General features: G+C 42.7%; 1 long non-coding RNA gene across 1 annotated transcript; it reads left to right on the top strand.

Moving 5' to 3' along the window:
* Positions 1-6,532: 6,532 nt before the first annotated feature.
* Positions 6,533-12,890, top strand: LOC123099551 (uncharacterized). Its single transcript, XR_006448179.1, has 4 exons — positions 6,533-6,564; positions 6,773-6,849; positions 11,646-11,925; positions 12,455-12,890. It is a non-coding gene; the product is annotated as an uncharacterized lncRNA (long non-coding RNA).
* Positions 12,891-13,189: the final 299 nt, after the last annotated feature.

The following is a 13,189-nucleotide window of genomic DNA, read 5'->3' as shown; positions in this document are numbered from 1 at the left end:
ATACGAAAACTCGTCTGTTACAAAGGGATTTCATTTTTTAAAACTTATTTGAACTCCTGACTTTTTGTGTGTTCAAAATGCATCATTCAAAGCCACATCATCATTTTTCAATCCTTTCTGACTTCATTTGTTATTTTTCATGCATTTACTAATTATTTTGAGCTATAAGACCCTAAAATTGAAAAGCATTTCAAATGAACTCTGAAAAGGTTGAAAGTTGGCATGATATCATCATTTCATCCACATAGCATGTGCAAGAAAGTTGAGAGGGTTACGGCAAAAACTGGATGCACTTCGTGTACAAAACGGACAATCTCTTTCAAAGTATCAGGATTTCATCCGGAAACTCGTCTGTTACAAAGGGATTTCATTTTTTAAAATTTATTTGAACTCCTGACTTTTTGTGTGTTCAAAATGCATCATTCAAAGCCACATCATCATTTTTCAATCCTTTCTGACTTCATTTGTTATTTTTCATGCATTTACTAATTATTTTGAGCTATAAGACCCTAAAATTGAAAAGCATTTCAAATGAACTCTGAAAAGGTTGAAAGTTGGCATGTGTGACGACCCGTGTCATTATTATTATAGATAATGACACTAGTCCTTGGATTATTTCTTGACAAAATCTTGTTTTGTCAAATAATAATCCATGTCAGAGATTTGCAACAGGGAATAGCTAGAGATAGTCATTTATATTACAGTACCATGCCACGCAGGGCTAAAAGTCTTAGGTAAGCTTCTCACATGTTCACCAAATTATTACATCTCCTAACACCGGAGCTTCAACTAGTAGTACTACACAGATGGTGATAAAATGGTTCCTGGATTACATAGCTAGGTCATCAATTATTCATCCCAACCCCCATATGTAGCATCCATATCGCACATAGCACTAGATGGATCCACATCTAGGTCCCCTGTGTAGTTGTAGCCATCACCATTGCTCTCCTCACTTGGTCCAGTAGGATTCTCATACAAGCTTTGCTCTAAGAAAAAGATGATTAATAGCAAGAGTGAGTACAAAGTACTCAGCAAGCTCAAATAGCAGAATGCAACACTCACGATAGCTCAATATAGATCAACAAGTCCTACCTCAACTCACACCTTTCAAAAATAAATATTTGTTGCAGAAGTTCATTTCAATTTATAAAAGCTATCAAACACTCGTATTGCGAGATAGACCACCAATAGGTCCCCGTAGTCCCCAATCCAAGAGACTGGCATGAATTCATGTTTTTCTTTAACTCTGCAGAGTTTGTATCACTTTACCCATAGAGCTCGAAACCATAATTGCAATCTGCATTTCCTTAGATGCGAGACATGGTTCAGAACCTAAGCTTTTCCCATTTGTATATTATATCTCCACCCGGCTAGTGGTCACTAGCCGTTGTGTCAGGTTTCGGAACCCGCACTCCACCAACGCTTAATATATAGCGCTTGCTAATGCACCCATCCGGCGTTAGCGTGGGAACTCATCGCCCATCCTACTACTACTTACCCATGTGGAGTATAATAACTTGATGGTATTGGGCTCAACTCGTCTTAGACGAGACCATGGTTGATACGGTTGTAGTGCGACGCATAAAATGAGTGAAAGTTATTTAATCTTAATATACTAGCCATATGTAGAGGGCCCCACCTTCCCGTATGTCCATCCAGGGCACCCTCTACCCACCGAATAATTATAAAAATAAATAAATCAATGGATTAGCTGCTCCATCAGCTAACCCAACTATTTGTCAACAGTCACTCCACACAATTTATTACCCAAAACATTTTATGCAAGTTGATGATAAGATGCAGCAGAGAATAGTGTTTTTCAAAAGTAGCTCTACTCAGCATGATCAATGAGAGCTTGCCTGAGTTCTCGTACTCAGACCCGGACTCAGTTTGCTTCTGTAGCGCCTCCTTCTCCTGACTGTACTCGCTTCCTGCAGTTCGGCAAATATATATTTCGAGACTAAGTCGAGTGAATACTAAGGAAATAAAAATATACGCCGGTGCAGTGTGGTCATCCTACAGTCGAATATTCTTTTTTTTTCTAATGTCTTTTTACTAAGCTTGCATTAGTACGTGTACCAGGTCCAGGTGTGCACCTGGGTATGTTACTAAGCTAATTTATCCTCCACGTGCCCTCTCCCTTTCTCTAAACTAAACCTATCTCTCTCTTCCCTGTACTAGTTCTGTACTAGTAGTTATCAACCGAACAGAGCACCCACTAGTACTATTAGTCCAGGAAGAACACAAGTAATAGTACAGACTGATGCTCCTCTGCTCCTTCCCCAGATCGGCGCCGCCGCCAGCGACGGGAAAGATGCCGCTGCTAGATCCTCCACACTCTCTCTCCCCTGATGTGATTCCCCATATTATCCCCATGAATTTCAGCCTCAACTCTCTAATCCCCCTCTGTGTGTGTGTGTTCTTTTTGGCTTGCAGGTCAAACCCTATTGGGGATGTGATTTCCCTGCTCCGGATTGAAGTGGTCGGTGTTGGGCGTCGCCGTAATGCTGGATGGTGCAGGTTAGAGCTCCAGTGCGTGGCCATGGAGCAGATCGAACATATGTGCAGGTTAGTGATGCCTTGTTCCCTTCCCAATTTTTTTATTTTTTTTATTTTTACGTTCAAGTTCTCAGATTTAGTAAATTAAATTGGCTCACATGTGTGTGTTGAACAAGTTCATCACTCCCTGTTCAAGATTATGGTGTGCTGATACTGTACAATAACCTGATCCCTTTTATTTGAGTTATTTGAGGCTGTATCCCCTTTCTTCCTCATACTTTTATTTCCTAAACTGAGATGTGATGCTACTGTGATGGCTTATCTTTTATGTGCATCTGTGAAAATCCATTGAGGAATATTGTGTGTAAATCTGGGTTAGGCCTTTTGTGTATGTGAGTACTAAGAACTGGCAGAAGAGGAAGAACTCACCTTTCTTCTTCTGTTCTCTCTGTTGGCCCTACTCTTGCTGCTCCTACGCTCCAGACCCCAGTCCAGTAGGCTAGCTTCTTGCTCTAGCCTGTCCCCTTCAGTCTACTGATGATTTCTCATGTCACCATCTTCACTTATTGTTCTTGGATCTTTGTTGGTTTTGGACAGGGGAATGCTAGTGTTGCTGGGAAGAAGAGGGCTTGGTCTGGCTATTTTGGGTAGAGCTGAGACGAGTGAAACTTGGCAGTTGCTTACTCTACTCTCCTTGCCATCTAATATCTGATATCCACCTCCCTTGGCTGGTATGGCTGCCCATCCTCTTCTCCATTGTTCTCACAGGTGCTAGCTTCTAATTGGCTGAAGGTTGAAGCCCATACATAGACTATACTGCTGACCAATTGACTATTAATATGGTGCACGTGAGGGTGGTGGTCCATGTGTCTTGCTGTACTGGTTGACCCAGAGATATTTTGTGTTGGTCCAACTGTATAGCTTAGCATAGCATGGTCTCCCTAAATTTTTTTCCAAAGATTTGTAATACACTTTTACAGCTATACTGTCTGAGGTTTATGAATATAAATATATATAATTGAGTGGTTATGATGCTTGTTGAAGAAATCTGATATGTATTTGCTTAATGGATTCTACTTAATTATCTAGTTAAGAGTGGAATTACTATGTGAAAAAAATACGGGTCGTTACATCCTACCCTCCTTAGAAAAAGATTTCGTCCTCGAAATCGAAAACTTACTTAAAAAGGTTGGGGTAGGTTACTCGCAGGTCTTCCTCCTTCTCCCACGTCGCCTCACGAACTGAGTGGTTCTTCCATTGCACTTTGCAGAACCAAATGGTCCTTGTCCTGAGCTTGCGGTCTTCAACTTCTAAGATCTTCAATGGTCGTTCTTCATACGTCAGGTCTGGTTGTAATTCAATCTCCAAGTCTGATACTTGTGGTGGTGGCTTGTTGCATTTCTTAAGTTGAGATATGTGGAAGACATTGTGAATTCTTGATAAACGTTTCGGTAACTCCAACTTATAAGGAGATGCTCCCTTCTCCTCCAAAATTTTAAATGGCCCAACATATCTAGGACTCAACTTTCCTTTGATTCCAAAGCGTCGAACCCCTCTCATAGGTGATACCTTTAGATAAACCAAGTCTCCTACTGCCAATTTCATAACCCTCCTATTCCGGTCAGCATAGCTCTTCTGCCTATTTTGTGCAATCTGTAGTCGTTCTTTGATTAGTTGGATCTTCTCATCATTCTCTCTCACTATGTCAGGACCAAGTAATGGTCTCTCTCCAACTTCATACCAGCATATAGGTGATCTGCATTTCCTCCCATACAATGCCTCATATGGAGCCATTTGTATGCTGGATTGATAACTGTTATTGTAGGCAAATTTTGCTAAGTGTAGATGCTTATCCCATGATTCTCCAAAGTTCATTACACATGCTCTCAACATATCCTCAAGGATCTGATTTACCCGCTCTGTCTGGCCATCGGTTTGGGGATGATAAGCTGTGCTAAAGTGTAGCTCAGTTCCAAGAGACTTCTGTAGGCTCTTCCAAAAGCTTGATGTAAACACGGAACCTCGGTCAGATGTTATGGTCTTTGGCACACCATGGAGGGTAACTATCCTCTCTAAGTACAGTTCAGCCAACTTATCAAAGGAATATTTCTGGTTTGTGGCAATGAAGTGTGCTGACTTAGTGAGTCGGTCGACCACAACCCATATAGCATCCTTCTTTTTTGGTGTCATAGGCAAACCAGTAATAAAATCCATACATAGATCTTCCCATTTCCAATCTGGTGTCTCTAGTGGCTTTAATAACCCGGCAGGCCTTTGATGTTCTGCTTTTACCCTCTGACAAGTGTCGCACTTGCTGACATATTCTGCGATTTCCCTTTTCATACCAGGCCACCAAAAATTTCCCTTCACATCCTTATACATATTCGTGCTCCCAGGATGGATAGTGTACAAAGTGTCATGAGCTTCATGCAAAATAATTTCCTTGATCTGTAGGTCATCTGGCACACAGATCCTAATATGGTTCCAAAGAACTCCTTCCTGGTCCAACTTGAATTGTGAAGGCTGTCCCGCTTGAATTCTTCTCGTTTTCTCCTTGATGAATGCATCCATTGCTTGCTTTTCCTTAATCTGATCTAGCAATGTGGGGTGAAATGTCATGGCTGCTATATTAGCACTAGATGTGGCCTCTCTCAGCTCTATTCCCATCTTTGCAAGATCCTGCAGTAGCTCTTTGCCATACCCTTCAATGGATATGTGGTTGCATTGCTTCTTTCTACTAAGTGCATCTGCCACTACATTTGCCTTACCAGGGTGGTAGTTAATTGTCAGATCATAATCCTTGATTAGTTCCAGCCACCTCCTCTGCCTCATGTTCAACTCTTTTTGTGTAAATATGTATTTGAGACTCTTGTGGTCGCTGTACAGTGTGCACTTAGAACCATATAGGTAGTGCCTCCATATTTTCAGTGCAAACACAACAGCTCCCAACTCCAAGTCATGGGTAGGGTAATTTACTTCATGTGTCTTTAATTGCCTAGAAGCATAGGCTATCACTCTATCATTTTGCATCAGAACACATCCTAGTCCAGATTTTGAAGCATCACAATACACCACATAATCTTGTCCACTTTCAGGTAATGCCAACACTGGTGCGGTAGTTAACCTTTTCTTTAGTTCCTGAAAACTTCTCTCACACTCTTCAGTCCAAATAAACTTAGCTTCTTTCCTAAGCAATTTGGTGATTGGTGCTGTAATCTGCGAAAACCCTTTTATAAATCTGCGGTAGTACCCTGCAAAGCCCAAGAAACTCCTTATCTCACTTGGATTGGTCGGACGAGCCCAAGACACAACTGTCTCAATTTTTGATGGGTCAACCTCAACTCCTCTTCCTGAAATTACGTGCCCCAAGAAAGCTACTTGGTCCAGCCAAAACTCACACTTACTAAATTTTGCATACAACTGATTCTCTCTTAAGATTTGAAGTGCTATCCTCAAGTGTTCAGCATGCTCTTCCTTGCTTCTTGAATATATTAATATGTCATCAATAAAGACCACTACAAACTTGTCCAGATATTGCATGAAAATTTTGTTCATCAAGTTCATGAACATAGCTGGGGCATTAGTTAGACCGAATGGAACCACAGTGTACTCATGGTGTCCATACCGAGACACAAATGCCGTCTTCTCAATGTCCTCTTCCTTCACTTTCATTTGATGATATCCAGATCTCAAGTCAATTTTTGAGAAGACACATGCACCCTTGAGTTGATCAAATAAATCATTTATTCTCGGTAATGGATACTTATTCTTTACAGTTACCTTGTTAAGGTCTCGAAAATCTGTGCATAGCCTCAACCCTCCATCCTTTTTCTCTGCAAATAATACCGGTGCTCCCCATGGTGACATGCTTTCCCTAATGAATCCTTTTTCCTTCAGCTCATCCAATTGTTTCTTTAGCTCCACTAACTCCGGCTGTGACATTTTGTAGGGTCTTTTGGAGATAGGTGATGCCCCAGGCATTAAAACAATGCTGAACTCTAACTCCCTATCAGGCGGCATACCCTTCATCCGGAAATACATCAGGAAACTCACAAACTACAGGTATATCCTTTATTTCTTTCTTTTGTCCACTTGCTACCATTACTAAGGGATTGTTGGGTCTGGTTCTACTTTCAAAATATATCAGCCTAGAGCCATCAGACTTCCTTATGGATACACTTTTAAGTTCACAATCTACTTTCACTCCATTAGCAGCTAACCAATCCATCCCAAGGATTATTTCTAACCCTGACATCTCTATAACATGCAGGTCTGCTGAAAATTTGGTGTTGTGGATTATTATTGGTTGATTTCTGCGCATTGCCTCTACTGTAATCTTCCCTCCAGGTGAGTTAACTCCTAAAGCTTTTTCCAACGGTGTGCATGTTAATCCATTCTTATTCACGAAATCTTGAGAAATAAATGAGTGTGTGGCACCGGTATCAAAAAGTACTGTACCAACTGAAGGAGGAATGAGTAGTTTACCGATGACAACATCTGTAGCTTCTCCTAGTTGCTCTGCAGCCACATAATTCAGCCTTGGTTGTCCTCCTACTTGTCCTCCACGCCCAGCTCCTCTTGCTGTATAGTTCATAGGTCCGCCTTGTCCTCGCCCAGCTGGTGGACGATGCACTTGAGTCTGATGTATAGGTGGCCTTGTAGGATTCACGGGAGGAGAGGTGCAATTGAGCTTGTGGTGTCCTGGCCTCCCACAATTGAAGCAAAGTCCTGTACCCGTCATACAATCTCGAGTAGCATGACCTTTTCCACACTTCCCACATTTAGGAACAAAGGTTGGCTGAGTAGGAAATCTAGGCCGTGGTGGTGGCATATGAGGACGCACTGGTACAGGCATCATAGGACGTGGGTGATGCATCATGGGGCGTGGATCTACCCTTGCCTTCTTCCTTCTTTCTTCACTTAGGTTGGCATGCTCATTCTCAAGTATGAAGGCCCTGTTGACAAGGTCTTGAAACTGGGTGATCCCGTGAATCGAGAGGTGCATTTTCAGGAATGGATGCAGCCCTTCCATAAACTTTTCCACCTTCTTGGCTTCTGTATTCACATCATCCAGGGCATATCTTGCCAAATCATTAAACTGGTTTAGGTAGTCGTTTATCCTCTTGCTACCTTGAGTCAGATTGCGAAACTCCCTCTTTTTGATATCCATCTTTCCCTTTGGAATATGGGTCTGACGGAAATTCTCCTTGAACTCCTCCCAAGTGATAGGCTGATTATTTGCTCGGCTAAGGCTGAAATTCCTCCACCAAGCTGCTGCTGGTCCGGTTAGCTGGTGCGATGCATATCTCACCTTCTCTTCATCTGAGCACCCCACGGTTTCCAGATTGTGTTCTACTTCTAACAGCCAGTCATCTGCCTCTAGTGGATCCACCGCCTTGGAGAATGTGGGTGGCTGAGTTTTCAGAAATTCTCCCAAGCTTACTCCTGCACCGGGTAGGTTTGCTCCTCCAGGAACTAGTCTTGTCAGTATCCCTTCGAGGAAGCGGTTCTGGTTCTCTTGGGACTCCCTTCGAGAATTCTCCATGAACTTAAGGACATCTCCCAAATTGCCTTCTCCACCCATAAGTCCAGAAGTTCCAGCATTGCCCACTTCTGGATTGCTTGGAAGTTGCGCCGCTCCAGGTAGGGCACTTTGATTTTCTGAAACTGGTGTACCCCCATGCTGATCATGGGCGCTTGATCCCAAACGAAAGACAAGGTCTTGCTCAGTCAAACCATTGTTATTCATCCTGCATTTTTTTCTTCTAGTTAGTTGGTTACTTCTTTGCATGATTATTGATTCCAATCAGCAAGCACAAGTGCAAGTGATACCAATAAATAGCATGTTGTCCTTAAATTTGCAGTAACCCAACATGAAGTGCAATCATGGTGGCAAATGCCTCTTACTAACCAGAATGATACCACTCTGATTACTCACTCAAGCACACAATAGTAAGGTACTATGAGCCTCCTAATGCACACAAGTTATATACTACAGAACGAGCACTTATATTACAACCAGTATATAAGTCTTAGTTAAGGGCATAACTGCATTACAACTACAACACACTCCACATAGGGTTCAGATCTTACTAGTACATAGGGGACAAACTCTGCCTTGCCACATATCTTACATAAACACACATATTCAGGCTGCCACTACACTAACTACTGCTGATCCCAAAAGACTAGTCTATGGCCAAGGCGTCCCACGCCTAAGAGTCTGGCAGATTGGAACTTGATTAGACGATGCTGCTGCCACTGCCATTGTTGCTACCGCTGCCACTTCCATTGCTTCCTCCGCTGCCACTCGTGCCAAGCCCAAGTACCCTTGCATAGGTAGCAACCTCCCTGTACTCCCTCAAGCTGACACTCATGTGTGGGTGGATAAAGTCAGGTTGGTGTGGTCGTGGGATAGGGAAGTGGGGTAGCTGCTGCTGCTCTATATCTGGCTGTAGGGCTGGTTCTGGTTCATCTATATGCTCAGGTAGTGGCTGGGGTGGTGTAGGTGGTACGTTTGGTGGGGGTGGAACTAGTGGCTCATTTGGGTTCTCTACTCCCTCAACTTCTTCCGGTTCCTCTGGTTCTACTTCCTCTGGATCCTCCTCTTCTTCCTCTTGAACATCACCTGGTACTACTATAGGATTCAGAGGACCTCCAGGCATAGCATTTAGTGCTCCCTGAAGCATAATCCTATCATGTTCGCTCATCTGATAGCATTGATACCAGAATTGGGTTGCTTCCTGGTGTCTAATAAGCTCCTCCTTCATTGTATGATACATCATCGTATCAGCAATCATTGTCATACTAGAAGTGGTGCTAACTGTTGAACCGGCAGGTGTAGGCTGAGCTGATGAAGACCCAACACCCAGGCTTGCTCCTCTAGGTCCTTGTTGATGGTTCTGCCCAAAACTCCCAGAATTAAGTGCTGGCAAGTCACGGTATCCGGTGGTGCGTAGTTTCTCTCCAAAGCATGCTCGCAGTCCAAGCATAGCTTCCTTGGCAACCTCCTGCATGGGTAGAGTGTCATCGGATGACCGCTGCATTGTGGAGAGCTCCACATAGAAGTCCATGTCTGATGGAACACCGCTGAGCACCACAACTACACGTCTGTAGGAGTGTGTTCCATCATCTGGCATCTCTTCAAAGAATTGAGGACATGGTGCCCCAAGCTCCTGCATCATTTGCCAAAGTAGTAGGACATGCTGGCCACGAACCCTTGATGGTGGAATTCTAATTCGAACCATCCTGCAACAGGCTTCTAATTAGCATAGTAGTCATCTAAAGTTACTGGACAGGATAATATGTTCTGGGACTAATTACTTGTGCAATATAGCAAGTATGGGTTCTAACTAAAGTATTCCTACCGTCTCTAACTATATGCGTGGCCCTCGAAACCATTGCTCTGATACCACCTGTGACGACCCGTGTCATTATTATTATAGATAATGACACTAGTCCTTGGATTATTTCTTGACAAAATCTTGTTTTGTCAAATAATAATCCATGTCAGAGATTTGCAACAGGGAATAGCTAGAGATAGTCATTTATATTACAGTACCATGCCACGCAGGGCTAAAAGTCTTAGGTAAGCTTCTCACATGTTCACCAAATTATTACATCTCCTAACACCGGAGCTTCAACTAGTAGTACTACACAGATGGTGATAAAATGGTTCCTGGATTACATAGCTAGGTCATCAATTATTCATCCCAACCCCCATATGTAGCATCCATATCGCACATAGCACTAGATGGATCCACATCTAGGTCCCCTGTGTAGTTGTAGCCATCACCATTGCTCTCCTCACTTGGTCCAGTAGGATTCTCATACAAGCTTTGCTCTAAGAAAAAGATGATTAATAGCAAGAGTGAGTACAAAGTACTCAGCAAGCTCAAATAGCAGAATGCAACACTCACGATAGCTCAATATAGATCAACAAGTCCTACCTCAACTCACACCTTTCAAAAATAAATATTTGTTGCAGAAGTTCATTTCAATTTATAAAAGCTATCAAACACTCGTATTGCGAGATAGACCACCAATAGGTCCCCGTAGTCCCCAATCCAAGAGACTGGCATGAATTCATGTTTTTCTTTAACTCTGCAGAGTTTGTATCACTTTACCCATAGAGCTCGAAACCATAATTGCAATCTGCATTTCCTTAGATGCGAGACATGGTTCAGAACCTAAGCTTTTCCCATTTGTATATTATATCTCCACCCGGCTAGTGGTCACTAGCCGTTGTGTCAGGTTTCGGAACCCGCACTCCACCAACGCTTAATATATAGCGCTTGCTAATGCACCCATCCGGCGTTAGCGTGGGAACTCATCGCCCATCCTACTACTACTTACCCATGTGGAGTATAATAACTTGATGGTATTGGGCTCAACTCGTCTTAGACGAGACCATGGTTGATACGGTTGTAGTGCGACGCATAAAATGAGTGAAAGTTATTTAATCTTAATATACTAGCCATATGTAGAGGGCCCCACCTTCCCGTATGTCCATCCAGGGCACCCTCTACCCACCGAATAATTATAAAAATAAATAAATCAATGGATTAGCTGCTCCATCAGCTAACCCAACTATTTGTCAACAGTCACTCCACACAATTTATTACCCAAAACATTTTATGCAAGTTGATGATAAGATGCAGCAGAGAATAGTGTTTTTCAAAAGTAGCTCTACTCAGCATGATCAATGAGAGCTTGCCTGAGTTCTCGTACTCAGACCCGGACTCAGTTTGCTTCTGTAGCGCCTCCTTCTCCTGACTGTACTCGCTTCCTGCAATTCGGCAAATATATATTTCGAGACTAAGTCGAGTGAATACTAAGGAAATAAAAATATACGCCGGTGCAGTGTGGTCATCCTACAGTCGAATATTCTTTTTTTTTCTAATGTCTTTTTACTAAGCTTGCATTAGTACGTGTACCAGGTCCAGGTGTGCACCTGGGTATGTTACTAAGCTAATTTATCCTCCACGTGCCCTCTCCCTTTCTCTAAACTAAACCTATCTCTCTCTTCCCTGTACTAGTTCTGTACTAGTAGTTATCAACCGAACAGAGCACCCACTAGTACTATTAGTCCAGGAAGAACATAAGTAATAGTACAGACTGATGCTCCTCTGCTCCTTCCCCAGATCGGCGCCGCCGCCAGCGACGGGAAAGATGCCGCTGCTAGATCCTCCACACTCTCTCTCCCCTGATGTGATTCCCCATATTATCCCCATGAATTTCAGCCTCAACTCTCTAATCCCCCTCTGTGTGTGTGTTCTTTTTGGCTTGCAGGTCAAACCCTATTGGGGATGTGATTTCCCTGCTCCGGATTGAAGTGGTCGGTGTTGGGCGTCGCCGTAATGCTGGATGGTGCAGGTTAGAGCTCCAGTGCGTGGCCATGGAGCAGATCGAACATATGTGCAGGTTAGTGATGCCTTGTTCCCTTCCCAATTTTTTTATTTTTTTTATTTTTACGTTCAAGTTCTCAGATTTAGTAAATTAAATTGGCTCACATGTGTGTGTTGAACAAGTTCATCACTCCCTGTTCAAGATTATGGTGTGCTGATACTGTACAATAACCTGATCCCTTTTATTTGAGTTATTTGAGGCTGTATCCCCTTTCTTCCTCATACTTTTATTTCCTAAACTGAGATGTGATGCTACTGTGATGGCTTATCTTTTATGTGCATCTGTGAAAATCCATTGAGGAATATTGTGTGTAAATCTGGGTTAGGCCTCTTTGTGTATGTGAGTACTAAGAACTGGCAGAAGAGGAAGAACTCACCTTTCTTCTTCTGTTCTCTCTGTTGGCCCTACTCTTGCTGCTCCTACGCTCCAGACCCCAGTCCAGTAGGCTAGCTTCTTGCTCTAGCCTGTCCCCTTCAGTCTACTGATGATTTCTCATGTCACCATCTTCACTTATTGTTCTTGGATCTTTGTTGGTTTTGGACAGGGGAATGCTAGTGTTGCTGGGAAGAAGAGGGCTTGGTCTGGCTATTTTGGGTAGAGCTGAGACGAGTGAAACTTGGCAGTTGCTTACTCTACTCTCCTTGCCATCTAATATCTGATATCCACCTCCCTTGGCTGGTATGGCTGCCCATCCTCTTCTCCATTGTTCTCACAGGTGCTAGCTTCTAATTGGCTGAAGGTTGAAGCCCATACATAGACTATACTGTTGACCAATTGACTATTAATATGGTGCACGTGAGGGTGGTGGTCCATGTGTCTTGCTGTACTGGTTGACCCAGAGATATTTTGTGTTGGTCCAACTGTATAGCTTAGCATAGCATGGTCTCCCTAAATTTTTTTCCAAAGATTTGTAATACACTTTTACAGCTATACTGTCTGAGGTTTATGAATATAAATATATATAATTGAGTGGTTATGATGCTTGTTGAAGAAATCTGATATGTATTTGCTTAATGGATTCTACTTAATTATCTAGTTAAGAGTGGAATTACTATGTGAAAAAAATACGGGTCGTTACATCCTACCCTCCTTAGAAAAAGATTTCGTCCTCGAAATCGAAAACTTACTTAAAAAGGTTGGGGTAGGTTACTCGCAGGTCTTCCTCCTTCTCCCACATCGAAAACTTACTTAAAAAGATTTAGGCCAAATTCCCTGTATAAGGGCATCTATTTTCATTTTGAGAGGAGCTCAACAAGACAGAGAGGGACGTGTTTTTTTC

This window comes from Triticum aestivum, chromosome 4D (assembly GCF_018294505.1).
Source record: "Triticum aestivum cultivar Chinese Spring chromosome 4D, IWGSC CS RefSeq v2.1, whole genome shotgun sequence".
NCBI lineage: Eukaryota > Viridiplantae > Streptophyta > Magnoliopsida > Poales > Poaceae > Triticum > Triticum aestivum.
Note: the sequence above shows the minus strand (reverse complement) of the source record. Positions and strands in the feature narration are given on the sequence as shown.